Genomic DNA, 27,996 nt, shown 5'->3' with positions numbered 1-27,996 from the left:
AACCTGGGCGACAGAGTGAGACCTTGTCTCAAAAAAAGAAAAGAGAAAACAGGACCAGGAACAGAGAAATCTGGATTTCAGTCCTACTTCTTCCCTTATATGCTGTGTGATCTTGGACAAGGCACTTCCCATCTCTGACCTTCAGTTTTTTCCATCTGTAGGTAATCTCTATGGTACCTTCAAATTCTACCAGAATATTTTTAACTAAAATAGCATCATAGCTATGCTTCGCATTTTTGCTTTTGCTTTTCTTCTCACAGTCACATAATCAACCAAGAGAATGAGGCAAGGAGTTGTGGTTGCTGCTGAACACACACATTTATCTAGAGGGCAAATGTAGACTTTGGTTTAAATTCTTCTGATGAAACTGTGTCTCACACCCAAATCCCAAGTTCAACGGACTGCTCTTGAGATGCCAGCCGTGGCGGCCTTGCTAGGGAGGAGGCCCATGATGGCCTGTGTCTGAGTCTGTTTCATTGCAACACTCCCAGAAAGCCAGCCCTGTCATTAAGCTCACAAAGTAAACACTGTCCTCAGCAAAAGCCTGAGTTAGCAGTCACCTAAAGGCAACTGTGCTCCTTTAAGGGGAGAGCTTTCACCATTCATTGCTCCACCAGTGCCGGCCTTAAAACTTGAAATCAAACGCAGGGCTCCCAAGGCGCTGGCCTTTCATCCAAAACCACCGAAGGCTGTGGGCAGGATTCAGAATTATGTTTCACCAGCTGGTCCAGGCCGCAGTTTGTCTGGGGAGAGAAACAGACACAGGGAACAAAGAGATGGAGGTGGGAAGGTGGTAAGAAAAGGGCCTTTCTGCTGTTATTGCCACAGAGCTATGGGTGGTATTAACATAATCAGAATATTTTACCCAGAAGTCCAGAATGTAGATGTATCAATAAGCATTTCTTGCCCCAAACATTTATTGTAGGCATATCAAGTTTTTACCATGTCATTTTGGTCTTTTTTTTTGAGACAGAGTCTTGCTCTGTTACCCAGGCTGGAGTGCAATGGCACAATCACAGCTCACTGCAACCTTCACCTCCCAGGTTCAAGAGATTCTTCTGCCTCAGCCTCCTGAGTAGCTGGGATTACAGGCACCCACCACCATACCTGGCTAATTTTTGTTTTTTGTTTTTTGTTTTTTGTTTTTTTTGTTTTAGTAGAGACAGGGGTTTCACCATGTTGGCCAGTCTGGTCTCAAACTCCTGATCTCAGATGATCCACCCTCCTCAGCCTCCCAAAGTGCTGGGATTACAGGCATGAGCCACTGCGCCCAGCCTGTTGTTGTTAATTAATATGCTTCTTCCTCATTATGTTAAAGCTGCATCTTGTGTGCGTGTACTGAACCCCCACCTAGCTGGCAAATTCTTCAAAGGCAGGAGAAGTTCCCATTGTTTAGTTTCCGAGCCCAACAAGGTGATTGGTGCTGAACTGAGCCAAGACAGGCAGACTGCCTTCACCAGGGAGTCAAGAGCAGCACCTTGGTGTATCCCCAATGCCCTTCTCCGGGGGTATCCAGTCCATCCCCATTATTTTTGTGGCCCACAAGGCAGTACCTCCTCCCCCAGGTCTGAGAAGACTGAGGAGGGTGTTATTAGGTTCCTACATGGCCCAGACTAGTTGATATCCCATCTGGGACTTGCTGAATAATGATGATAATAATAGCTAACATTTATTGAGCACTTTCTATGTGCAGCCTCTGCTAAATACTTTATCTTGCAACACAATCCTCATGCCAGCCCTCTGAGATAGCACTTTTATCATCCCCACTTTACAAATGTAAAAACCGAGACTCAAAATACACAGCTAGGAGACGGTAGACCTGAGATTCTGGTCAGGGCTGACTGACGTGAATCCTGTGTTTGAACTCCTAGCATACACTGCTTCCCAAACTAGTTTGTAAATTCTTTTGAGAGCAGAGATTCTATCTTTTTCTTTTCTGTACTCACAGAGCCTAGAAGAATCCTGAGCAACAGTGGACTCTTAGCATCTACCTGTTTCCTGACTGACTCATGAGCGATCCATGCCCATGGCAGTCAGAGATAAGAGTGACAAGAGGTTAGAGAGGGATCTGGCAAAGAAAGTTTGGAGAGCTGCTTATAGCCAGGTCAATTTAGGGTGAGGGAGTGTAGGCACAGAGGCCCCTCTCAGCAGTACTCAGAAGCTTCCAGAGCATCCTGAGCAGGAAGGTGGCCTTCCCTTCTCAAGGAGGACTCTCTAAGGAATAAGGAGGCATCCGAACATAGCAAGGGCAGAGGAGTGGCTATGGAGCCAAATCTCATTCAATGTCTCTGTCTTGGTGATCACTAAGAAGCCAGTGTTGCTCTCTGCAGCAAGCTGCTCATCTGTTGTCCTGATTGACCTCCAGTTTAGAAAAATGCACAGTATCCAACTGCTCCTACACTTCGACTGCTCTGCAGGATTTTTTCCCTCTTCCTATATTGAACATGTGAAGGATTGCAGCCCTTTTTTTTTCTAATGGCTTATGTTTTGATGTTTTACCTGTAAATCAATTATTTGGAACTGATAACACATTTCCCATAGGAAATCATGTTGCTTAAAGAGGTTAGGATCTCAGGCTATGTCCTAATAGTCTTATTTTACCCATTGTTTATTCCTATTTTTTAAATTTTCTTATTTTAAGAGACAGAGTCTCCCTATGTTGCCTCCCACCTCAGTCTCCCAAAGTGCTGGGATTACAGACGTGAGCCACTGTGCCCAGCCTTTACCCATTATTAATAGCAGTGAGCCTGATGTACTATCACCTACAAATAATCATGTTCATAATAGGAAAAAATGTATTAGGTTGGTGCAAAGGTAATTGTGGTTTTTGCCATTATGAAACCGCAATTACTTTTGCACCAATCTAATATATTCCTAATTCTAACTCAGCACCCCAGGACAGGGTTTCCCCTACCTGGGGAAGTAGAGATTTCTGGAGATGAGGTTAGCAGCACTCTGCTACCTCATAACTTTCTAACTGGGTTTGCAGAAGAGATCAGAACTTGAGGATATAAGATCATGCCAGCCTTATCAAAGAAGTCATGCCTGCAGAAGCAACAGGTTTGCAACACAATCATTGCAGCAACGATCCAGATACACACTGATATCTGTTGATTCAGGATGACACACATGAGGGTATGAGTCACACACCTGACCTCCTCAAGACATCTTAAAAGTTCAAAGGGAGGCCGAGGCGGGCGGATCACGAGGTCAGGAGATTGAGACCATGCTCGCTAACATGGCGAAACCCTGTCTCTACTAAAAATACAAAAAATTAGCAGGGCGTGGTGGCAGGCGCCTGTAATCCCAGCTACTCAGGAGGCTGAGGCAGGAGAATGGCGTGAACCCGGGAGGCGGAGCTTGCAGTGAGCCGAGATCACGCCACTAGACTCCAGTGTGGGTGACAGAGCGAGACTCTGTCTCACAAAAAAATAAAAAATAAATAAAGGTCAAAGGGATTTCCACCATACTCAGCTTGTTAAATCTCTTAAGTGGAAAGATCAATACTCCTCTAGCCCAACTCCAGCCCAAGACTCCTTCCTATGCCTAGTACTCTGTGCTGAGAAACAGGGAGTCGCAGAAGGAACTCCTTCAAGAAGCTTCTTATTCATTTAAAAAAAAAATCATTATAATAGCTACTTCTTTTTTTTTTAGTACTAACTTGAGGCCAAAGGCTTTATATGTTTTAATTTGTTAAATTCTCATAAAAACCCTATGTTTAGATTTAGCTTCACTTAGAATATAAGGAAACTGAGGTTTAGCACGATTAAGTAACTTGCCTTACCTCACACAGCTAATACACGGAAAAATCAGGATTCAAAACCCAGTCTGTTGGGTGGGCACAGTGGCTCATGCCTGTAATCCCAGCACTTTGCAGGGGCCAAGGCAGGCAGATCACTTGAGATCAGGAGTTCAAGACCAGCCTGGCCAACATGGTGAAACCCCGTCTCCACTAAAACATACAAAAATTAGGCAGGTGTGGTGGTGCGTGACTCTAGTCCCAGCTACTCGGGAGGCTGAGATGGGAGAATTGCTTGAACCTGGGAGGCAGAGGTTGCTGTGAGCCGAGATGGCGCCACTGTACTCCAGCCTGGGCAACAGAGCAAAACTCCATCTCAAAAACAAAAAACAAAAAACAAACAAACAAAAAAAAACCCAGTCTGTGACATCACACTATACTCCATAAATATGTACAATTATTGTGTCAATTAAAAACAAAATTTTAAAAATAAAAAATAAAAATAAGTAACATTTTAAAAAACCCAGTCTGTTTGCAACTCCAGAGTCCAGGCTATTAACTGCTATGGTATAATTGTTTTTCCAGAGGTATGGAGGAAACATCAAAAGATTATAAAACATAGTCACTGTTAAGTATGTCAAACTTATGTATTTTTATTTAAATAATAATCTTGAAATTGATACAGTATATGCTGGATCATCAGGCAGTGCAACTATAACTAAGTCCTGTCACACAATATAAAGGCTCCCTTTTCTGTTGATTTCTAGCCAAGAGGAGGCCAAACAAATACCATGATGGCTCACTGAAAGAATGAGGGTTTTAGGCTGGGCATGGTGGCTGATGCCTGTAATCTCAGCACTTTGGGAGGCCAAGGCAGGAGGATTACCTGATGTCAGGAGTTCAAGACCAGCCTGGCCAACATGGTGAAACTCCATCTTTACTAAAAATACAAAAATTAGCTGGGCGTGTTGGCAAGTACCTGTAATCCCAGCTACTCAGGAGGGTGAGGCAGAAGAATTGCTTGAAACAACTAGGAGGCGGAGGTTGCAGTAAGCCGAGATCATGCCATTGCACTCCAGCCTGGGTGACAAGAGCGAAACTCCGTCTCAAAAAAAAAAAAAAGAATGAGGGTTTTACAGTAAGTTGAACAGAAGCAAGTCATGGGAGCTTCTCCATGAAGTCACGTAGCACACAGCAGTACAGGCATGCTGAGCACAGAAGGACCTTCCCTTAGGTGTCGTCCTCACACTGGGAGCAGACATATTGCACAGATCTCATTATACTGTAACCAGCATTGCACACCATGTTGACTCATCATTTTGAGAATGAGCTACTTGGCTGTTAAACTGCCTCAGTCTCTAGTGAGAATTGTTGAAAAGTAAAATTTTTTCCCAAGTCTCCCCTTAGCTATTTTTCTTTCTTTCTTTCTTTCTTTCTTTTTTTTTTTTTGTTAGTAGGGACAGGGTTTTGCCATGTTGGCCACATTGGTCTCGAACTCCTGGCCTCAAGCAATGCGCCCGCCTCGGCCTCCCAAAGTGCTGGGACTACAGTGTTTTTCTTTCTTGATGATGCAATATTTAGTCATAAATATCCTCTGAAATCTCCTCATTGTCCTAATTAAAAGAAGAAACTTTTAAGAAACCAGAAGATAGAAGCCTGCTAGACCAGTCCTCCCATATGAGTCGAACATCAAAGTCGTTTATGAAAAAGGAAGAATCACAAAGTTTCAGTTTGTTACAACATTAGAGTAAGAGAGAAAGAAGCATAGAAAAAGCAGTACAAATAGGAAGCACAAAATAAGGTTATAGAAATGAATCCAAATTTCAGTAATCATAGTAAATGTAAATGGATCAAATTGGCCTTTAAAAGTACAAAAAAAGTTAGAGTTTTAAATATTAGAAATCCAGATATATACTTTTTATAAGAGGCTTGCTAAACTGTAAAGATCAAGAATGACAGAAAGTATAAGTATGTAAAAAATAGAGGCTGAGCACAGTGGCTCACATCTGTAATCCCAGTGCTTTGTAGTACTGGGAGTTGAAGACTAGACCTGGCAACATAGTAAGATCCCATCTCTACAAAAAATACAAAAATTAGCCAGGCGTCGTGGTATGTGCCTATGCTCCCAGCTACTGGGGAGGCTGAGATGGGAGACTTGCTTGAGCCCAGGAGTTTGAGGCTTCAATGAACTGTGATTGCACCACTGCACTCCAGCCTGGGTGACAGAGCAAGACCCTGTCTCAAAAAAGTAATAATAATAATAATATATATTTTTTAAATTAGCTGGTCACAGCAGCATGTACCTGTAGTCCCAACTACTCGGGAGCCTGCGGCAAAAGGAGTGCCTGAGCCCAAGGAGTTCAAGGCTGCAGTGAGCCAAATGCCACCACACTCCAGCCTGGGTAACAGAGCAAGACTCTGTCTCTAATAGAAATTAAAAATAAAAGTGAAAATAAAATATATCTGGCAAATAGCCACCCCTTCAAAAAAGCTAATGTTGTTGTTATTAATATGAGACAAATGAATTTAAGACAAAAAGCATTTTTAGGGATGAAATGAGTCACTATATTTGATAAAAATTTCACTGGAGGCCGGGTGCAGTGTCTCACGCCTGTAATCCTAGCACTTTGGAAGGCCGAGGAAGGCAGATCACAAGGTCAGGAGATCGAGACCATCCTGGCTAACACGGTGAAACCCCGTCTCTACTAAAAATACAAAACATTAGCCCGCGTGGTGGCGGGCGCCTGTAGTCCCAGCTACTTGGGAGGCTGAGGCAGGAGATTGGCATGAACCCGGGAGCCGGAGCTCGCAGTGAGCTGAGATAGCGCCACTGTAGTCTGGCCTGGGCAAAAGAGCGAGACTCTGTCTCAAAAAAAAAAAATTTTTTTTCCACTGGAGAGCTATAACAACTCTAAACTTATATGTCCTTAATAACATATCTTCAAAGTATGTAATCTAAAAATTGATAAAACTTTGTTTCAAATTGAAAACATACATGGTGATGAGGATAAAAAAACTGAGGAAGGAAGGAGAGAATAAACATATGTTGAGGGCTTACTATTTGCCAAGACTGTGCCAAATGCTAGGGAAACAAGGATGTGGAGACATAGTTTCTCCCCCCATAAAACTTCCATATGGAAATAATGTATAATGTGATAAAGTTTATAACAGTGGGATATACACTCTTTTTTTTTTTTTCTTGAGACGGCATCTTGCTCTGTCATCAGGCTGGAGTGCAGTGGCACAATCTCGGCTCACTGTAACCTCTGCCTCCCAGGTTCAAGGATCCCCCTGCTTCAGCCTCCCGAGTGGCTGGGATTACAGGCACGCACCCCCACACCTGGCTAATTTTTTGTATTTTTTAGTAGAGACGGGGTTTCACCATGTTGGCCAGGGTGGTCTTGATCTCCTGACCTTGTGATCTGCCTGCCTCGGCCTCCCAAAGTGCTGGGATTACAGGCGTGAGCCACCACACCCGGCCCAAGGGATATACACTCTTATAATAAATGATGGAAGACAGGATGAAGTTACTATCTGAATCAGAAGAGGAGGAGGTAAAGGAAAACTCATATAGAAATATTTTGAAACGGTCTTAAAGGATGAGTAGGAATTCACCAGATAGACAAGGGGCAGAGGGGCGAGGACTAGGGAGAAGAGCATGTCAAACAGAGGAAACAACACACGCCACCAGCCAGAGAGGTAAGAAAGCATAGCATGTACAGAGGTCTAAAGCATTGGATAAGTAAATTGAGGAAGAAAAAACATTTTTACTGGTAACGATTTCACATGCATGAAGCCTTAGTTTCAGTGACATTTACACACACCAGAAAGAAGAACTGGACAAGGTTCCTCTTCAGCATAAAAGTCACTAGAAAAATATAACTAATCACATGGGGGATGGGAGGAGTTTAGAAAGCTACCAGTTTAATTTCCCTTGGCAAATCCTGCAGTGCAGATTTGCTAAGTTCCAGTGTAATGCACTCTGGTGATGTCATTTTAGCCTCGGATGATTGCACATCCCAAACAACCATGTGACTAATACCCTCTGGCTGTCACCAAAAGTCTAAACAATACGAGCAGCAGTGCTCAGCCTCAGCGTGCTAGCAAGCTGCCTTAGTTCCTCACTTTCAAATTACAATCTGACTTGTTACATGTAATAAACAGGAGGTGAGAAAGGAGAAAGAAAAACAAGTGTGGAAACTATTCCATAGTAGTGCTGTGACCTAACACATCCATTTGATTTCAGTTGGCAAGGGAAGCAGAAGATCCAGTTTGACACAAGAAATCAAGAATGGTTGCACAACAGGCTGAGTTGGGAACATCCTTTATATATTGTCAGTCTCTGCCATGGCCGGTAATTCACTCAATTGTGAACAAAATATCTTACAGAGTAGCCAAAAAGTTTTAGAAAATAATGTGCACTTTTTTTTTTAATTTTTTTCCCCTTTCATACCTAGTCCGGCAGAATAATCTGCACTTTAGAAGGGACGGCTTTTCTTTCTTTCTTTTAGACAAAACTGTGCCCCTTGATTTTGGATCCCATTTATGCTGATACTTTTAACTAAGCAATTTTCTCATGTGCAGTGGGAATTGACACCTATCTAATCAATTTTTATTTTGTTGATGAAAACTGAAAGCGGAAGCTAGAAGAATGGGGGGATTGTCCTCTTTTCTATATATTTTTTTCTTTTTGATGTCCTTTACTTCAAGTTAAGCCTGGTGTTTGCTTTAATCACAGCAGAAAGCATTTTCCATTTCAGGGAAAGGAGAGAACAGGCCATAAACCCTGTCCCCTGTTTGTTCTCCAACTACCCATTTTTGTCCTTTGCCCTGCCATGTCTTTTCCCCCTCGTTTGCTTCTCCTTTCTTTGTTGATTTCTCAGTTCTTTTCTGGCCTCACTCAAAATGGCAGAAATTACGCAACCTAGTACTTTTTTACACAAGCTCCTTTAGTGTCAAGGATTCATCAAGTGCCTGCCATGTGCCGGAACTGTTCTAGATGCCGAGAATACTACCATGAATGAAATAGACAGAAATCCCGGCTGTCATTGGGCTTTGTCTGAGGGCCATTGGGGAAGGCCTCTCAAAGGAAGTGATAGCTGAGCTGGGATCTGAGTCATGAAGAGGAGTTAGCCCAGGGGACAACAGCTGCAAGAGTGTTCCAACGGGAGAGACCAGCCCAGCAAAAAGGAGAAGCATGAGTCTGGTGCATTCCAGGGACAGGAAGGAATGGGGCAGGGTGCCTTTAAGAGAAAAGCATCAGTTTGGATGAGGAGGGATGTAGGGTCGGGAATACAAAATAACAGTAATTATGGCTGGGCACAATAGCTCACACCTGTAATCCCAGGACTTTGGGAGGCCAAGGTGGGCGGATCACTTGAGGTCAGGAGTTAGAGACCAGCCTGGCCAACATGGCGAAACCCTGTCTCTACCAAAAATACAAAAATTAGCTAGGCCTGGTGGTATGTGCCTGTAATCCCAGCTACTCGGGAGGCTGAGGCAGGAGGCAGAGGTTGCAGTAAACCAAGATCGCGCCACTGCACTCCAGCCTGGGCAAAAGAGTGAAAGTGTGTCTCAAAAAAAAAAAAAAGAGAGAGAGAGAGAGAGAAATTAGCTTAGGGTGAAAGGCATTTTGCCCACAACAAAGGAGGGATTCCTCTAGATCCACCAGATGGAGGAAGGTTTGAGAGAACAAAGATGATGGTTGGGTTCCAGGGTCTGAGTAGAAGCAGGAGAAGGAATCCTCTTTTTTTTTGGGACGGAGTCTCGCTCTGTCGCCCAGGCTAGAGTGCAGTGGCGTGATCTCGGCTCACTGCAAGCTCGCCTCCCGGGTTCACGCTATTCTCCTGCCCCAGCCTCCCTAGTAGCTGGGACTACAGGCACCCGCCACCACGCCCGGCTAATTTTTTGTATTTTTAGTAGAGACGGGGTTTCACCGTGTTAGCCAGGACAGTCTCAATCTCCTGACCTCATGATCTGCCCTCCTTGGCCTCCCAAAGTGCTAGGATTACAGGCATGAGCCACCGCGCTCAGCCGGAATCCTCTCTTTCTTTAGAGGTGTGAAGAGTGGGAACTGGGGACCAGTAACTCAGAGAGGCAAGGCCAGGTTCATGGAAGACTGGGGGGACAAATGGACTGATGGCAACACACAGAGACGCACACTTATGCAGTCACATGTGCACAAAGCGACAGCAGGCGCCTTTTCAAAGTATGCCGGGTTGAGTGAAATGACCTAAACGTATCTTTTTATACAGTAAGCAGGAGGGCAGAGACCCTCTTTTTATAGACTACATTCTCAACATTTTTAAAAACATTTGTTCCTGGCCGGGCGCAGTAGCTCACGTCTGTAATCCCAGCACTTTGGCAGGCTGAGGCGGGAGAATCACTTGAGGTCAGGAGTTCAAAACCAGCCTGGCCAAAATAGCGAAACCCCATCTCTACTTGAAAAATAAAATACAAAAATCATCTGGGCATGGTGGCGCAGGCCTGTAGCCCCAGCTACTCGAGAGGCTAAGGCAGGAGAATTGCTTGAACCTGGCAGAGGGAAGCTGCAGTGAGCTGAGATCGCACCACTGCACTCCAGCCTGGGGGACAGAGTAAGACTCTGTCTCAAAGAAAAAAAAGAAAAAATTGTTCCTTTTCAGTAAACATAAAAACCACATACCCTTGTTTAAAATGGTTTGAAATTTCAAACTAAATAGAGTGACTGGAAAAAACATGCGGGCAATTTCAGAGTATGTTTCTTCAAGTTACTTAAGCCTCCTCTGCCCAGACTTTGGTCTGGAACCTTCTGATCTACCCGCTTTCCAGGTGAATCCCAGCTGAGCTGCTACAGCCTGGTAAGTGTTGCCAGATCTGCATAGCAGCCTCAGGCTGGGCTCATTAACTCGAAAGGAAAAAGAAAAAGGCAACAACTTAGTGGGCTGCCAAAACTGGTTTTTTGGTTTGTTTGTGTTTGTTTTTGTTTTTAGGCAGGATCTCACCATATCGTCCAGGCTGGAGCGCAATGGCGAGATGTCACTCACTACAACCTCCACCTCCCAGGTTTAAGCCATTCTCCTGCCTCAGCCTCCTGAGAAGCTGGGATTACAGGCGCCCACCACCACACCTGGCTAATTTTTGTATTTTTTAGTAGAGACAGGGTCTCGCCATGTTGGTCATGCTGGTCTCGAACTCCTGACCTCAAGTGATCCACCCACCTTGGCCTTCCAAAGTATTGGGATTATAGGGGTGAGCTACCGTGCCCAGCCCAAAGCTGTCTTTAAAAATATATCTGTGGATTTAGCCGAATGAAGGAGATGAATGCTGAGTTATGAAGAGAGAGCTTTGCCTTGCTTCAGAGAGCAAAGCTTGGCTTAGTGACTAAAAGTTTCTGGAAAAAAGTTTCAGAAAAAGATTTCATTAAAAAAAAAAAAAAAGTCAGCCGGGCACAGTGGCTCATGCCTATAATCCCAGCATTCTGGGAGGCCAAAGGGGGCAGATCGCCTGAGGTCAGGAGTTTGAGACCAGCCTGGCCAATGTGGTGAAACCCTGTCTCTACTAAAAATACAAAAATTAGCCAGGCGTGAAGGCACCTGTCATCCCAGCTACTCAGGAGGCTGAGGCAGGAGAATATCTTGAACCCAGGAGGCAGAGGTTGCAATGAACTGAGATCATGCCACTCCACTCCAGCTTGGACAATAAGAACAAGACTCCATCAAAAAATAAAAATAAAACCCACCAAAGATGAGAACTTTCTGACTAGTGGAAGTAGTTGACACCCAGCACTGCAGATGAGCTATGGTATAAAGCAGGTACCTGACCTGGGTCTAAGGTCCCTTCTAATTTTACATTCTATGAATTAATCTATATCTAAAGACCATGAGCACAGTATTGAATGAAGATGTTCACAAACATTGTCATTCTTTCTCTCTCTTCAGAAATAGCTAGATAAAAAGAACTATCAACATCACTAGCCATCAGAGTAATGCAAATCAAAACCATGATGAGATACCACTTCCCACTCACCAGGATGGCTATAATAAAAAAGACCGATAATAACAAGTGTTGGTGAGGATATGGAGAAACCAGAACCCTCACACATGGCTGGCAGGAATGCAAAATGGTATAGCCAGTTTGAAAAATAATCTAGCAATTCCTCAAAAAGTTAAATGTCTCCCAGCACTTTGGGAGGCTGAGGTGAGCGGATCACAAGATCAGGAGTTCAAAACCAGCCTGACCAACATGATGAAACCCCATCTGTACTAAAAGCATAAAAATTAGCTGGGCGTGGTGGTGCACGCCTGTAATCCCAGCTACTCAGGAGGCTGAGGCAGGAGAATCGCTTGAACACGGGAGGTGGAGGTTGCAGTGAGCTGAGATCGCACCATCGCACTCCAGCCTGCATGACAGAGACAGACTCCATCTAAAAAAAAGAAAAAAAAGGAAAGAAAACTACTCTCACAGAAAAATGAGAGGCAAAATTTCAGCACAACTTCTATTTGTAATTTGCTAATTAAAGTGGGCATTCTACCATGTAAATATCTGTGCCTGAAATCTGACACAGCCTTTTTTTAAAAGAATGATTTATCCTAAACTTCCAGATAGTAGCACCGTGAAATGCAAACAGCAGAGACCTCTGACCTGTATTCCACGTTTAACAAACACACACAAAGCTGATTAAAAGACATGGAGGTGGCTGGGCACAGTGGCTCACGCCTGTAATCCCAACACTTTGGGAAGCCAAGGCATGTGGATCACCTGGGGTCAGGAGTTCAAGACCAGCCTGGGCAACATGGTGAAACCCCGTCTCTACTAAAAATACAAACTAGCTGGGCGTGGTGGCGTGTGCCTGTAATCCCAGCTACTCAGGAGGCTGAGCCAAGAGAATCACCTGAGCCCGGGAGGTGGAGGTTGCAGTGAGCTGAAATTGCACCATTGCACTTCAGCCTGGGTAACAAAGCAAGGCTCTTTCTCAGAAAAAAAAAAAAAAAAAAGACATAGGGGTGCCTCTGGCCCTGGGATCCAGCCCCTCCATGCTGGTCCAGTGCAACTCATGACCCTAAACATTTCTTCTTGAGATAACACCATTCAGGATTCACAGAAACACTTCTGTATCTCTCTTGCCCTATGTCTTCAAAACAAAAAGCTTTGTGGGTTGTGTTGCTGCTGACATTAGGGGAAAAAAATGGCTTTGCAAAGATTTGAGTGGCAGAAACTCTTACGTAAAAAAGGACAAATTAATTAAGTTGTCAAATTCCTCCTTTCAGAGAATATGAATGCAATAGATTCTTGCATTACCAAGTATCATTGGCTAGGAATGCTGAGGATCCCTTTTCCAGCTTCTCTGTTTTCCAACTCCGAGTTCTGGAGGTACTTGGGAATTAAGTGGCATTTGCAACAGTTGCACATTGTGCATTGTGACCATGGATATTTTGCAATAGCAAACAATTCTTATTACGTTGTTTTTCCCCCCAAGACAAGGTCTGGCTCTGTCATCCAGGCTAGAGTGCAGTGGCACAATCTCAGCTCACTGCAACCTCCACCTCCTAGTCTCAACCATCCTCGCACCTCAGCCTCCCAAATTGCTGGGATTACAGGCGTGCACCACCACGTCCGGCTATTTTTTGTATTTTTTGTAGAGATGGGGTTTCACCATATTGTCCAGGATGGTGGCTCATGCCTGTAATCCAGCACTTGGGAGGCCTAGGTGAGAGGATAGCTTGAGTCAAGGACTTCAAGATCAGCCTGGGCAATACAGTGAGACCTCTTAAAAAAAAAAAAAGTTCAGCTTTATTTAAATGATTTTTATTTAAAATGTTGGTATTCATATATTTTTATTTTGCCTTCTAATTTTAATAGGCATAAATATTTTAAAACAATAATTTTCTTGAAGATATACAAAGTAATTATGATCTTAAAATTTACAATCACTTTAACTTACATTTTGATGAAAATATGCTCAAATTTCAAACACAATTACCTTCATTTTTAACTTGTTACATTATTACTATCAATTGAACACAAATTACATGAAAATCTTTATTGTAACAACATAGTGGTTTTCCTGAAATGGAGAAAATAAAATAAATGTTGTGGAATACATAAATAAAAACATAAATAATGTCTTTTATTAATCATAGAAAATGTCATTAGCTCCTCTAAACATGTGCAATAATAACTAAAAATTAGCCATCTTTGTTTGCAGTCTTTCATAATACTTTATCAACACCACAGCTTTACAAATGTTTTTAATGGACCAGGCACAGTGGCTCACACCTGTAATCCCAGTGCTTTGGGAGGTCGAGGCAGGAGGATCATGAGGTCAGAGTTCGAGACCAGCCTGGCCAACATAGTGAAACCCCATGTCTACTAAAAATACAAAAAATTAGCTGGGCGTGGTGTCAGGGGCCCGTAATTCCAGTGACTCAGGAGGCTGAGACAGGAGAATCGCTTGAACTGGGGAGGCGGAGGTTGCAGTGAGCTGAGATCGCGCCATTGCACTCCAGCCTGGGCAACGAGTGAAACTCCTGTCTCAAAACAAAACAAAACAAAACAAAACAAATGTTTTTAATGATGTTATGGATTTGTCAAGATTGAAGTATAGAGCACATTTTTTAAAAAATGTTTTGGCTTTCGGCCAGGTGCAGTGGCTCACGCCTGTAAATCCAGCACTTTGGGAGGCTGAGGCAGCCAGATCACTTGAGGTCAGGAGTTCCAGACCAGCCTGGCCAACATGGTGAAACCCTGTTGGCTGGGTGAGGTGGCGGGTGCCTGTAATCCCAGCTACTCAGGAGGCTGAGGCAAGAGAATCGCTTGAACCCGGGAGGCGGAGGTTGCAGTGAGCTGAGATCGTGCCACTGCACTCCAGCATAGGTGACAGAGCAAGATTCTCTCCCCCTCCCCCCAAAAAAAGAAAGGCCAGGTGCAGTGGCTCACGCCTGTAAATCCAGCACTTTGGGAGGCCAAGGCAGGCGGATCACAAGGTCAGGAGATTGAGACCATGCTCGCTAACACAGCGAAACCCCATCTCTGCTAAAAATACAAAAAACTAGCCGGGCATGGTGGCAGGCGCCTGTAGTCCCAGCTACTCGGGAGGCTGAGGCAGGAGAACGGCGTGAACCCAGGAGGCGGAGCTTGCAGTGAGCCGAGATCGTGCCACTGCACTGCGGCCTGGGCGAGAGACTCTGTCTCGGAAAAAAAAAAAAAAAGAAAAAGAAAAAGAAAACTACACCCCCCCCAGGCAGACATAATACAAAGGAGGCCCTTTCTTCCCTGCAGAATCAGCCCTGCACCAGGGAGCCAGACACAGCAAGAGAAGCCAGGGCTGGATTTTTATCCCTAATGTCCCTCTTGGTTGGGCACCTGGCACAGGGCACAAGCTGCACTCCCATATAAGTGGCTCTGGCCTAGGCAATGGCATCACACTAGAGTAAGGAAAGTGACCCAACTTGTAGTGGCAGGCATATTAGAGCAGAGATTCCAAAATTTCATTTCATATATTCCTAGGTGCCTCTGACCCCCACCCCCAAACCACAGATCAACCACAGGAGGTCCTTTTCACCTGCTGTGTAATAGAGGGTTTTTGTTTATGTTTTTGTTTTAGTGGAAGGGATTTTACAACTTTTAAAATATATGTATATATGTTTAACCCCTGATCTACTCCCGCCACACAGCCACATCATGGACCCTGGAGGCAATGGAATAGGAAGGACAGCAGTGGGGGCTGGGAGGGCAGGGGGAAGGAGACTTTTCAGGGACATCCAAAGCCACTGACTTTTGTCCCCTACTCCAGTGGGTGTGCTCCTCTCCTTGACCCTACCAGGCACCAAACTTTATAGTTACTTAGAATTTTTGAAGACCTTGGCTGGGGGGTCTCTCTGATAAATCCAAATTACTATGCTTTTGTTAAAACTTTTACATGCCAAAGCAGGCAAACAACAGATATTTTTTAACATCTACATTTGAAAACCATTCTGGGTATACTTCACTGTAATATACAGCCAGCAAAGCAACCATAACATTTCCTCATTTTCCTGAGTAAATTTAGAAGCAAACATTTTCAGAATATGAAATTAAATAACAAAGGTCATAGGACAATGAATAATATGCTGTGTGTGTGGTTAATTATACTTGTTCTAAAAAAAAGTCATCCTAGCCTCTCTATAAAAATTGTGTGTGTAGCTATTTCACTTTGAAATGTCATAGGGTTACTCTGTTTCAAAAAGAAAATGGAAAAGCATAAAGATATTTATTTAACCCTGAAAGAAAATATTTCTTAAGAGAATGTAATGTTTAATTCCATATTGTTTCCCTTTGTCCTGTGGCTGGTTTATAAATATGGAAGGCACAATTCTTTGTGCTATTGAAATTAAGGGTTCACGGTATTTTTTGTCTTTTCAGGGAAAAGAATCAAACAATTTAGATACAGAAAAGATATGATTCTTTCAACAGCTACTAAAATCTGACAAGCCATTTTAATCATAAGGTAGATAGCATTATAATTTAATCTTTTCCGTGATGAGATAATCTGTACTTTTAACTTCAAACAAGATGCTTAATATTTAATACTTCAGATTTCAAAAGTGAAACATGTCTGAAATACTTGAATGAAAGTCACTTGTCTACCTATTTTTTATTTCTGCTGTAATTAAAGCAGGGAACTTAATTGCAAGTGAACTCATTCTAATACTCCAATAAGACAAAATAAGCAAGCCATGTTATTAATAGCAATGACAGAAGTGATCGCTCTGGGCAGTCTGGCAAATACTTACCTGTGACTGGGAGGTTCACCTAAAAAAAGCCACACTGAGGTCACTTTTGCTTTTTTGGGTAATTTCGCCCTACCATGCTCTGAGAGATCAGAGAAGGATTTTTCCTCTAAACTTTTTCTCTTATTGTCCTAGGATTTACACTCTTGCTTCTTCCAATTGGTGTATTAAACATTACTAGACACCTACTAAGTGCCAGACACTTTCCTAGCTGTTAGGAATAGAAAGAGAAAGAATATGATCTGCAGACCAGGAGCTCAGGCTAGAGCATTCTATGCTATGTGCTATGCTAGAGGCACGCACAAGGCTCCTGGTCCAGCCCAGCCCTCAGATTCTGCGTCCAGAGCAGATATTCAGTTTCTTCACCTGGAAAATTTCTCTAGGGTCGACCTAAATTCTAAAATGTATATGATTCTAGTTAGCGGCTCATATTATTTCAAATAAGGTGTTTAATAGCTAAACTGTATGCAGCTATAGTTACTTTTTTTGTTTTGTTTTTTGTTTGTTTGTTTTTTGGGACAGGCTCTCACCCTGTTGCCCAGGCTGGAGTGCAGGGGCACGATCTCATCTCACTGCAGCCTCCACCTCCCGGGTTCAAGAGATTCTCATACCTCAGCCTCAGGCACGCACAACCACGCCCAGCTAATTTTTGTATTTTTAGTAGAGATGGGTTTTCACCATGTTGCCCAGGCTGGTCTCAAACTCCTGAGCCCAAACGAACTGCCTGCCTCTGCCTCCCAAAGTGCAGGATTACAGGTGTGAGCCACCGCACCTGGCCAGCCATAGTACTTCTATAATGTTGATGCCAGAGTCTCTTCTTGGCTCCTCTGAGTGTTTTATGTTATTAACCTACTTAAAATCTCACATTTACATTTTATTTGTTGGGGGGAGGTGTTGTTGCGGGTAGTTTGAGAGTGTGTTACCCCTTCAATCCACCTTCCTTTGATGGAGAATGATTTTATCTTATTCAAGTTACCCATTTGCCACAGATTCATAGTCTAAAAAAATTTACTTGTCTTTGATCCTTTTGAAATGAACAAAATGAGTAGGAGACACACTCCTATTTTAGAAAAGAGAGGACTTAAAGTGGTTCTATCTTGCGATTTATTGGGCGGGTTCTTGCCAGTGAATGAAGCTGATCCCAGCCACAGCTTGGTTTGAATCATCCAAGCTCATGGGGTTTGCTGATTCGGGAATCACTCTGTTCTCTATAGCTCTTCTGCTGGCCACTTCTGAATAAGTAGAACCATTCTCCAGCTTGAGTGTTATTTTTTTGTTTTGTTTTGTTTGAAGAGGTTTCAAGAAGACCAAGGCAAAATCAGATGAATTGTAGATCAGTGAATTTCCACTGGGAATTAAGAGGGATAAAATCTTTTTCAAACTACACAGAGATCCCCACCCCACCCCTGTCCCCATCCCTATCCATAGCAGCATTCAAGAATCACTGCAATAAAGAGTGAAAATAGGCCGGGCGCGATGGCTTACGTCTGTAATCCTAGCACTTTGGGAGGCCGAGGTGGGCGGATTGCCTGAGCTCGGGTGTTCAAGACCAGCTAGGGCAACATGGTGAAACCCTGTCTCTACTAAAATACCATTAAAAAAAAAAAAAATTAGCCAGGCATGGCAGCGTGCGCCTGTACTCCCAGCTACTTGGGAGGCTGAGACAGGAGAATGGTGTGAACCAGGGAGGTGGAGCTTGCAGTGAGCAGAGATTGTGCCACTCTACTCCAGCCTGGCGACAGAGCAAGACTCCGTCTCAAAAAAAAAAAATTAGTGAGTGAAAATAGGAGTCAGAACCTGGAGCCCAGGGTTCCATCGACGGTTCTGTCACCACCTCTCCGGCTGCTCTGTGATCCTGGTTTACATTCTGGTCATACATGAATCTGCTCATCTGCATATTTTGAGTTAAAATAAATAAAAATTTTAAGTGATTTAAATTCCAAAGAATAAAATATGTAATGAAAAAGCTGTAATAGGAATGATATATTTAGACTGCCTACTAAACTTACCCAAAAAAACAAACAGCAAAGTTGGTTTAATTCCTTTCTTTCAGTAAGTCTTGTTCCCCGCTCAAGGAAATAATTTATTTAACTATAGCTGGGCTCCAGAAGATCCAGTTTCCAGCAATCCCCATTCATTGAGGTGCAATTTGGATATGTTCTCCAAACTCCTAGGGCAGCTCCCTTTACCTGGATGCATGGTAGAGAGCTAATAGGGCCCCACAGAGCCAGGCGTTTACAAGTCCACAGAAGGGTAGGTGTGTAGCTGAGAGTCCCTTAGGAAATATCTCAAAGATCTTTGGGATTCCTGACCAAAAGCATTTTCTCCTTAGCTTTATCTAGGAAGTCTTATCTTTAGTTGATACTTTATTCAGACAATGCTTGTTCTCCAAAGTGTTCTCAAAGACAGCAGCTCTTGTCCGGCCCCTCTTGGGGTCACATGTCTCCTTGGCTAGCCACCCCACACCATGCCAGTACAAAACACTCTCCTGTGACCCACCCAGTTTTCATATTTGATTATCTGGCCTCACAGACTGGCAAAGTTAGTGGTCACACACCTGGAGTGGAATAAGGCAAATTATGAAGGTACTGTTTATGAATAAACTAATTAAAGTAGCTTGTCTGTGGTCTCCCCATAAATGAGTTGCCAGCTCAGGACTAGAGCAGGGGTCAGTGAACTGCATCCCCTCGGGCCAAATGTGGCCAGGAGCCTGTTTTTGTACCAGGAGCAAAAAATGGTTTTTATATTTTCAAAGGGTTGTATAAAAAATAAATAATAGACTGGGCGCAGTGGCTTATGCCTATAATCCCAGCACTTTGGGAGGCCAAGGTGGACAGATTACTTGAGGCCAGGACTTCCAGACCAGTGACTAAGATGGCAAAAACCCGTCTCTACTAAAAATACAAAAATTAGCCAGGCGTGGTGGTACATGCCTGTAGTCCCAGCTTCTACGGAGGCTGAGGCAGGAGAATCGCTTAAACCTGGGAGGCAGAGGTTGCAGTGAGATGAGATCACGCCATTGCACTCCAGTCTGGGTGACAGAGCAAGAATTTGTCTCAAAATAATAATAATAATAATAATAATAATAAAAAGGCTGGGCGCAGTGGCTCACACCTGTAATCCCAACACTTTTGGAGGCAGAGGTGGGTGGATAACTTGAGGTCAAGAGTTACAGATGAGCCTGGCCAACATGGTGAAGCCCCATCTCTACTACAAACACAAAAAATTAGCTGGGCGTGGTGGCGCACGTCTGTAATCCCAGCTACTCAGAGGCCGAGGCAGGAGGATCCCTTGAACCTGGGAGATGGAAGTTGCAGTGAGCAGAGATCGCACCACTGCACTCCAGCCTGGGCGACAGAGTGAGATTCTGTCTCGAAAAACAACAACAACAAGAAGAACAACAAGAACAACAACAACAACAAGATAACAAATATGTAATAGAGGCTGTATGTGGTCCACAAGCCTAATAGATTTGTTTTCTGGCCCTTCACAGAAAAAGTTTGCTGACCCATGGACTAGAGTATCCACATCTTATCCACTGGGGTCTTTTGGGTTCTTGAAGGTGAGTCCAGCTAGTATCACACTCCCAGCCTCATTCAATGTCATGTGAGTCATACAATTGGTGAACTTGAAAGGGAACTGAGTTTAGATCAGTCCTTAGTGGCAGCGTCTTCTCAGAGCCAACCTGGATTTGTGGTATAAATTCTGGTCCACTGTCTGCCACGTAGTATGGACCCAACACAAGTCACAAGTCACTCTGCTCTGGAACTTTATCTCACAGGTAAACTCATAGTAACCCAAGCTCACAGAGACTGCTGTATAGCCAGAATTCAAATTCATTCCATTTTAACCATAAACGCAACCAGCTAACAGGTGAGCCTTCACATCAGCAGACCAGAGTCTTTGCTTCCTATAATCAGGCTTCAGCACACAGGGAGCCATGTGGAGCATGAAATCTGAGTAAGGAGAGGTGGGTAGATGACTTATCCAAAGATACATTTGCCACAGAGACCTGAGAGCTCAAATCCTTAGGCCAAGGCCCCTTCTCTCTTGAACAGTAGTTGGGAGTGTGCTACCCACTCCTTGCTTCTTAGGTTGAGGTTTTCCAGGCTACAGGCTGACAGCTCTCTGCCTACATCCTCTGTTCATCCAGACTTTCTCCATACAACGGATTAAATTAACAAACACATTCTGGTGATTGCCTTCCTGGATTACCCCCAGGTCACTGAAGTTAGGGGTATTCCCAAAGTCTTCAGGTACACACTGGTTATCTCTCAGTTTACTCCCTCATTGGGTTTAGCCTAATCTCTGTGTGATTCTGTGCATGTTCACATGCGTGCACATGTGTGCATGTGTGCACGTGTGTGTATGTGTGTGTGTGTATGACTGGTTTAACTCTCAGAAGGCAAATTTATTTCCTATTTTCAGGTTTTTTGGAAGATATTTTATTATTACTCCCTTTGCTGCCAACAAGGTATTTTTGAGCTATTTTGAAAGAAAATCTGTAGTGCAACTGTTTTTTATTATATTTTGAGACTTAGCTACTTGAATTCAAACACATAAGCAGTTTTTCCTGATTTTCTATTGTAATAACTTATGAGACTGAGCTCATGATGACAAATATCTAGTAAAGCCTCTCAGGATAACTCATCTGTTTTCATAACCACTGTTAAATAGTCTTATGTAATCAACTCAAAACATCTTTAAGATCTCTTGTTTCCAAAGGAGGTGGATAAAAATATTTTGCTGTTAAGCAAAATAATAACCAGTTGGATGCCTCCAACAATCAGCCTCAGATCAGAAAAATCCTTCCCAATTGTCTTCCTTTCTTTCCTTTCTTCCCACCTTCCTTCCTTCTTCCCTCTCTCCCTCCCTCCCTTCCTTCCTCCCTCCTCCCCAAACATGTATAGAGCATCTCCCCTGTGTTAGGGATAGTTTTTGGCACTGTAGATATAATAATGAAAATACAGTGTAATAAAAGAGTCCTGCCCTATCAGGGCTTACATTCTAGTTGACAGGAGATAGATTATTTAAAAATAAATAAATAAATAAGAAAAATATTAGCAATGGGTAAATGCTATGCAAAGAATAAAATTGAATGGTGTAATACAGTGATTACTTTGGATGGGATCATCAGTGAAGGCCTTTCTGCAGGATAACACTTTAGCTGAGACTTAGGGACAAGAAGGAGCCAATCATGGGAAGCTAAGGGTAAAGAACATTACAGCTAGAACAAGACCCCAGACAAAGACCCAAAAGGAAGAACAGGCTTGGGGAGTGCTGGGAATACAAAGAAAGCTAATGCAGCCAGAGTATGGCTGATGGGCAAGGAGGAGAGTAGCAGTAATAATAAGTTTTCCATCAAGAACACAGAAGAAACTGGGCACAGTGGCTCAAACCTGTAATTCCAGCACTTTGGGAGGCTGAGGTGGAAGGATCGCTGGAGGCCACGGGTTTGAGACCAGCCTGGGCAATACAGGGAGACCTTGGTATCTACAAAAAAAATTTTAAAATTAGCTGGCACGCACCTGTGGTCCCAGCTACTTAGGAGACAAGAGGATCACTGGAGCCCAGGCAGTCGAGGCTGCAGTGAACTGTGATCATGCCACTGCACTCTAATCTGGGCAATGGAGCAAGACTCCTATCTCAAAAAAAAAAAAAAAAAAAAAAAAAAGCACAGGATGTGGAGTGTATCAGTGGCAAATACCTTTGACAATTTCCTCATTTACAGAGACCGTGGAAATTGTCATTGCTTTACCCTGTCTCTTTTTTTTTTTTTTTTTTTTTGCCCCTGCAAAAAAATATATAATGAGGAAAGTTAGGTGTGTAATATGGATTGGTTTAGTCTCCACAGCTTTGTTTCTGGCAAAGTTCATTTGTGTGTCTTTTCCAGATTTTCTAGGTTATACCTCATACCAAATCAGATTAGTAGCTTTTTTTTTTTTTTTTTTTTTTCTGGCAGGGTCTTACTCTGTCGCCCAGGATGGAGTGTAATGGTGTGATCTCAGCTCACTGCAAACTCTGCCTTCTGGGTTCAAGTGATTCTCCTGCCTCAGCCACCCAAGCAGCATGGATTGCAGGCATGTGCCACCACACCCAGCTAACTTTTGTATTTTTAGTAGAGATGGGGTTTCGCCATGTTGGCCAGGCTAGTTTTGAACTCCTGGCCTCATGTTATCTCCCTGCCTCGGCCTCCCAAAGTGCTGGGATTACAGGTGTGAGCCACTACGCTCAGCCACAAGTGTCATTTGAAAAGAGCAAAAGGGCAAAGATATTAAAAACGAATCACCATGCCCCTCAATATCTCAGAGGTCACAGGTGTTTGAAAGTCACAGGTAGAGGAGGAGGACCCAGGTGAGTGATGTTTTATGAATTGTTATTAAACTTGATAAACTTACCCTTTTGAAGGCATGGAGGTGTCAGGATTCTGGGTCTCAAAATGTGCCTCCCAGCTTAGTGATGTGGGTATATTAAGGAAAGCATAAATGAGGCCTCAAAATGTGTGCTGGGCCCAAAGATTGCAAATTCATAAAACTCACTGTTCTCCATTTATTTAAAAGAGAGCTGGCTCTGAGGAATTGATTTATATTAATCAGAGTTATAATAGACTGATTAATAAAATACAATGCCATTTATTCATTACCTGTGAATGTTGTAACTACCAGGCTGAAATTCATGTCTGTTGGTCAGCACATGCTCTTCCTGGTAGGAAAAATCTATTTAAGAAACCATATTAAAATCAGAAGGTTAAATGTTATATATGGAAGCTGAACAAATCAAGTTGGACGTTTCGAAAGGCTATTTTCAGCTGGGCGCAGTGGCTCATGCCTGTAATCCCAGCACTTTGGGAGGCTGAGGTGGGTGGATCATCTGAGGTCAGGAGTTCGAGACCAGCCTGGTCAACATAGTGAAACCCCGACTCTACTAAAAATACAAAAAATTAGCTGGGCATGGTGGCGGGTGCCTGTAATCCCAGCTACTAGGGAGGCTGAGGCAGGAGAATCATTTGAACCTGGGAGGCAGAGGTTGCAGTGAGCCGAGATCACACCATTGTACTCCAGCCTGGGCAACAAGAGTGAAACTCTGTCTCAAAAAAAAGAAAAAGAAAAAAAAAAGAAAGGCTATTTTCATTAAGCATTGGAAGCCTGATACAGCCTTTTTTCACTACAAGGACATACAGTACCAGCTAGGCCGATGATCTGCTATGTGGCTGGACAGGGAAGGCCAATCAATTTCAACTGGAGAAACACTGGAAAATTTCAACTCCCAGCCTCTCCTTTTCCTAGGTCTAGGCCACTATTTCCCAAAGAGTGGTCTAATGGCCTCCTACAGTTGATTTGCCTTGGGGATTTATTTTAATTTTTGTTTATTGTTTTTTCTTAAAGAATGGGTCTTGTCTTATCACCCAGACTGGAGTGCAGTGGTACAATCATAGCTCACTGCCACCTCAAACTCGTGGGCTCAAGCAATCCTCCCACTGCAGCCTCCCAAGGAACTGGGACTACAGGTACGTGCCACTGCATCTGGCTAATTTTTAAACTTTTTGTAGACACAAGGTCTCACCATTTTGCCCAGGCTGGTCTCAAATTCCTGGCCTCAAGTGATCCTCCTACCTGAGCCTCCCAAAGTTCTGGGATTATAGGTGTGAGCCACCACACCTGATCCCAGGGATTTATTTTTATTTTTTATTTTTGGAGACAGGATCTCACTCTGTCTCCCAGGCTGGAGTGCAATAGCATGATCACAGCTCACTGCAGCCTCAGCCTCCCAGGCTCAAGTGACCCTCCTGCCTCAGCCTCCTGAGTAGCTGAGACTACAGGCATGTGCCACCATGCTCAGCTAATTTTTTAACTTTTTGTAGAGACAGAGTTTCCCTATGTTGACCAGGCTGCCAGGGATTTATTAAAAATGCATGCATTTTTCTTTTTCTTTTCTTTTTTTTTTTTTTTTTGAGACAGAGTCTCGCTGTGTCACCAGGCTGGAGTGCAGTGGCACGATCTTGGGTCACTGCAACCTCCAACTCCCTGGTTCAAGGGATTCTCCTGCCTCAGCCTCCTGAGTAGCTGGGACTACAGGCACGTGCCACCACACCCAGCTAATTTTTGTATTTTTGTAGAGATGGGGTTTCACCGTGTTGGTCAGGATGGTCTCAATCTCCTGACCTCGTGATCTGCCTGCCTTGGCCTCCCAAAGTGCTGGGATTACAGGCGTAAGCCACCGTGCCCAGCCAAAATGCACTTTTCTAGACCCCATCTCACACTTCTAATCAGAATGTCTGGTCTTGAGCCAAGATATGAATTTTAACTAGCTTTCTGGAGAAGTGTAATGCACAATACTGTTTTGAAAACCACTGCTAGCTGGTAAGCTGTATAACCATAAGCAAGTTAGGGTTACTGAACTTCTCTACGTCTCAGTTTCTTTGTCCACAAAATAAGGATAATAGTAGGTTCTATCTTCCAGGGTTATTGGTGGGATCAGATGAGTCAAGACATATAAAGCTCTTAGAACAGTGTCTAGCACCTAGTAAGCCCTCAATGATGGCTATTAGTATTTTCACCATTAGCATCATCTTTTTTTTTTTTTTTTTTTTTTTGATGAAGTCTCGTTCTGTTGCCCAAGCTGGAGTGCAGTGGCGCCATCTCAGCTCACTGCAATCTCTGCCTTCCCGGTTCAGCGATTCTCCTGCCTCAGCCTCCTAAGTAGCTGGAACTAGAGGCGCATGCCACCATGCCTGGCTAATTTTTGTATTTTTAGTAGAGACGGGGATTCATCATGTTGGCCAGGCTGGTCTCGAACTCCTGGCCTCAGGTGATTCCCCCGCCTTGGCTTCCCAAAGTGCTGGGATTACGGGCGTGAGCCACCATGCCCGGCCCATCATTTTCATTTTCATTATTCAGCCCACCACATTTTTGTTTGCTCACAGACTTGATTTTTTTTTAATCAAGCAAAACCTAATGCATTGATTACTACATAAAGGGAGACTACACCCTTGACAGAGTCTTAGTGCCATCTCCCAGATTGGTTTTTATTGACAATATTTCAGGGTTTCTCCCTCTCAAGAATGGAAAAGATAGTATCCTAAGCCATCTCCAAATTATGAAGCAGGATGGATTTATTTTAGAAAGGTTTCTAGTACAGACATTGTGGTTCATACTTGTAATCCCAGTGCTTTGGAAGGCTGAGGCAGGAGGACCACTTAAGGCCAGGGGTTTGAGACCAGCCTGGGCAACACAGCAAGACCTCATCTGTCCAAAATATTTTTAAAAGTCATGTGCCTATAGTCCTAACTACTTGGGAGGCTGAGGTGAGAGGATCGCCTGAGCCCAGGAATTCAAGCCTGGAGTGAGCTATGATCACACCACTGTACTCCAGCCTGGGCAACAAAGCGAGACCCTGTCTCTAAAGAAAAAAAAAGTTTCTAATGGTATTCATAGTGTTTGGCTTAAGGCTTACATTTGATCAGAGTTTGGCACATTTTTTCCCTATCTTGAAAGTTGTTTTGCATCTTAGTTGTGGGCTAAAAGTTCTCTATTTGCTGACAATAGCAACATACCAACTTGTTTAGTGTCATTCCTCCAAATGCCACTTGTTATAAATCACCTCATATTTATACTTTCCTTTTAAAAATGAACAAAATGGCTGGGCACAGTGGTTTACGCCTATAATCCCAGTACTTTGGGAGGCCAAGGTGGGCGAATCTCCTGAGGTCAGGAGTTCGAGACTAGCCTGGGCAACATGGCGAAACCCCATCTCTACTAAAAATACAAAAAAATTAGCCAGGCATGGTGGCGCATGCCTGTAATCTTGGCTACTCGGGAAGCTGAGGTGGGAGAATCACTTGAACCCGGGAGGCAGAGGTTGTAGTAAGCCGAGATTGCACTACTGCACTCCAGCGTGGGCCACAGAGCAAGACTCCATCTCAAAAAAAATAAAAAATAAAAAATTTTAAAATTTTAAAAAATTAAAGTGAATAAAATGTAGAAATAGAGTCCTCTAAATTGTCTGGGTGGCAGTGATTCTAATTAAATGAGGGAGGATCTTGGAGTTGCCACGCCAGTATATTTGGAAGTAGAGTACCAAAAAACAACTTCAAAATTTGCTTTGTAACTTGCCAGAGTTTGTAAGTAGAACTTAGAACACCACCATTTCTGTCAACTGTCTCTTCATCTGAATACTTCAAAGTGGGTTATGAACATTAATTAAGCCTCTAAGCATCCCTGTGATGTGGATAATTATACTAGCCATCCCTGCCTTTTGGATGACCACAGGAAAGGAGGAGGAGGTTACCTGAAGTGAATTCCCCAGGTTAAGCTGATTTGGCAGCAAAACCACCCAGGGAACTTTTTATGGTTGCAATCTAAATAATTCTGCACCTGCTTTCCCCAAACATAAATATAACTTTTTTTTTTTTTTTTTTTTTTTTTTTTTACAGTCTTGCTCTGTTGCCCAGGCTGGAGTACAGTGGCAGGATCTATGCTCACTGCAACCTACACCTCCCCGGTCCAACAGATTCTCCTGCCTCAGCCTCCTGAGTAGCTGGAATTACAAGCATGTGCCACCACAGCTGGCTAATTTTTGTATTTTTAGTAGAGACAGTGTTTCGCCATGTTGGCCAGGGTGGTCTTGAACTCCTGACCTCAAACAATCCACCCGTCTTGGCCTCCCAAAGTGCTGAGATTACAGGCATGAACCACCGCACCCAGCCTCCCCAAACATAAACATAACATTTTTATGTGAGTTGTTGAAAAAGGAATCCAAATGTACCAAATCAATAATTAAAAGTCTAACCTGGTGAAGAGAAAACGCAGGTATACCCTGGGATTAGTCAGAGTTTAGCTGCTCAGAGTTCCTTTCTGTCCAGTCTGCTTCCCAGTGGACTTTTGTCCTTCCCTCTTATTTCCATTTCCCAATAAACTGAGAGCCCACAGTGCTGGCCTGTAGTGTGGGAAACAGCCTGAGTTACTGATGCCAGGCATGGCCTAAACAGTCTCCTGTGGGAGAGCTATGCCTACCGGATCCAAAGTGTCTACTTGGCTCCACCCCATTTCACTCGTGTGCCAGTTTCTGCTAAACATAGCCCAGCTCCCAGCTGGCAAGGCTCTGAACTATTTTTAGCTGGGTCCAGGGCTCAGGCCAAGAGATCTAGATAGGTAGCTGAGATTCAGCTCTAGTATTTTAAAAATAATAACCTTTATTGTTTTTCTTCTCATTATAATTTATGTTTCAGTTTAGACTTTTGGAAATATAGCCGAGAAAAAGGTGTGACCATTTAGAAAACAGCAAAAAGAAGAAAATTAAAATTTTCTGTAATACTCTTTATCAAAGTATAATATATACAGCAATGTGCACCAATCTTAAATATACATTTTGGTACACTTTTATGTAATTATATTCTTGTTTAACTGCCACTTTGATCAATATGAAGAAGACTCCACATAGTGGGACACCATCTCTACAAAAAATTTAAAAATTAGCCGGGCATGGTGGCACACACCTATGGTCCCAGCT

The 27,996-nt window shown here is 43.4% G+C and overlaps 1 long non-coding RNA gene across 1 annotated transcript; it reads right to left on the bottom strand.

Annotated features, from left to right (window-relative positions):
* Positions 1 to 293: 293 nt before the first annotated feature.
* Positions 294 to 27,455, bottom strand: LOC744904 (uncharacterized). The gene is made up of 2 exons (XR_127068.6): positions 27,277 to 27,455; positions 294 to 743 (listed from the first exon to the last, which is right to left on the bottom strand). It is a non-coding gene; the product is annotated as an uncharacterized LOC744904 (long non-coding RNA).
* Positions 27,456 to 27,996: the final 541 nt, after the last annotated feature.

This window comes from Pan troglodytes, chromosome 12 (genome assembly GCF_028858775.2).
Source record: "Pan troglodytes isolate AG18354 chromosome 12, NHGRI_mPanTro3-v2.0_pri, whole genome shotgun sequence".
Classification (NCBI taxonomy): Eukaryota; Metazoa; Chordata; class Mammalia; order Primates; family Hominidae; genus Pan; species Pan troglodytes.
The sequence above is the reverse complement of the archived record's forward strand: the minus strand, read 5'-3'. Positions and strand labels throughout refer to the sequence as shown.